The 1,796-nt window shown below is 51.1% G+C and overlaps 1 non-coding gene across 1 annotated transcript; it reads left to right on the top strand.

Annotated features, from left to right (window-relative positions):
• The first annotated feature begins 1,203 nt into the window (after positions 1 to 1,203).
• On the top strand, positions 1,204 to 1,319 carry LOC113405250. Its single transcript, XR_003369466.1, has one exon. It is a non-coding gene; the product is annotated as a U5 spliceosomal RNA (small nuclear RNA).
• The last annotated feature ends 477 nt before the right edge of the window (positions 1,320 to 1,796 follow it).

Raw genomic sequence — 1,796 nt, 5'->3', positions numbered from 1 at the left:
CTGAGCTGGCAGGGAAAACAGAAGCAGGGGTAGTCTTGGCACATCGGGTGGCAGCTCCCAAGGGGGTTTCTGTGATCCAACCCATCACAACTGCTTCGGAGTTCGGCCAGCACTGATTCATCTCTCCATATGGCGAGCAGATCCCGAACCTCCCGTTCTGTCCATGCTGGAGCTCTTTTGCGATCCTGGGACTCCATCACGGTTACCTGTGCTGATGAGCTCTGCGTGGTCACCTGTGCTCTCCACGCTGAGCAAACAGGAAATGAAATTCAAACGTTCGCGGGGCTTTTCCTGTCTACCTGGCCAGTGCATCTGAGTTGAGAGTGCTGTCCAGAGCGGTCACAATGAAGCAGTGTGGGATAGCTCCCGGAGGCCAATAACGTCGAATTCCGTCCACACTAACCCAATTCCGACCCCCTAAGGCCGATTTTATCACTAATCCCCTCGTCGGAGGTAGTGTAAAGAAACCGGTTTAAAGGGCCCTTTAAGTCGAAAGAAAGGGCTTCGTCATGTGAACGTGTCAAGGCTTAACTCGATTTAACGCGGCTAAAGTCGACCTAAACTCGTAGTGTAGACCAGGCCTATGATTCTAAGCTGTTCCCATGTATCAGGTGAGCTGCAGCTCAGCGACCCCCAAGGATCTGAGGTGAGCTACTTTGCAGCAGAGGCAGCCCAAGCAGCAGGTACAACGCGGGGTCGCACACTGGCTGGGGGATAGAATCTCATGTCCGAGATCCCGGATCCTGTTAATTTGCAAGGCGTGTGCGATTGCTCTGGGTTTTAGCTGTGGGCCAATTTCCCTCTGGCTTCTCGGCCGGGCTCCGTCCTCTATGCGCCTGGGCGTCCGCGGGACTGTCTCAGGAGAGCAGCTTCCCCAGTCCCCCCCCCCGCCGCATCCCAGTCTCCGCCCAGCTGGGGAATGAGCAGAGGCAGCCTCGAGAAAAGACTCCTTTGAGCAAGGATGGGCTGGAGAATCTCATTTGCATACCCACAGTGCATTGCGCGCAGTGAAGCGAGTCCCTGGTCAAGGGGCTGGTTTTGCTCCCAATGTCCCCGGTTCCGATGAGTGATCAGACTCGGGATGTAAACCGGTTCAATTCAATTCCCTGTAAAAGCGAGAGGTTAAGCGGGCTGTGAGTGTAGTCACCCTGAGGTGAGTAGCACACGCGGTTGCCCCGGCAGCGCCTCTGCAGCATGTCCCTTATACTCTGGTTTCTCTTCAAATCGTATAAATCTTTCGCCTTTTACTAAAGATTTCCGTGGGGAGGAACGTTTATGAGTTTCTACCCAATTTTTTGAGGCTTTGCTTCGGTGAGGCTGTTCCCTGTTGTTGTGAGAAAAGTAGAAAGGGGGTTCGACTTTGCTACTTGAATGTATGTTGATGGCTGAAGCTTCTCTATTGGCTGAAAGAAGACCAGAGCTTTGCAAACGGCCGTTTGCGATTTCTTTAGTCCTCGATGTGTTCATGAGATGTTTTTTCCAGCAGGGGGCTATTTTGTGATCTGTATTCACCTAGTTGTTTGGTTTCATATGTTTTTGGCAGGAACAGTGGAGGAGAACACATCAGGGTTGAAGAGCAGCAAAGAAATGCGTTGTTGTCCGTGTTAACGTTTGGTTTGTACAAAGAGGATGGTTTTGAGTCGTTTGTAACTCTTCGGTTAGTGATTAGTAACAGCTTATTATTAGGCCCCTGAGTTGAAAGGCTGCTCTTGCGGATTGTACTTTGTCATTGTTGGTAGGTCAATTAAAGAGCTGCTTTCTTAGTCTATTCTGTGTAGGTTCTTAAACCGTTCTCC

This window comes from Terrapene carolina, unplaced genomic scaffold (assembly GCF_002925995.2).
Source record: "Terrapene carolina triunguis isolate 2854851 unplaced genomic scaffold, T_m_triunguis-2.0 Scaffold34707, whole genome shotgun sequence".
Classification (NCBI taxonomy): Eukaryota; Metazoa; Chordata; order Testudines; family Emydidae; genus Terrapene; species Terrapene triunguis.
The sequence above is the reverse complement of the archived record's forward strand: the minus strand, read 5'-3'. Positions and strand labels throughout refer to the sequence as shown.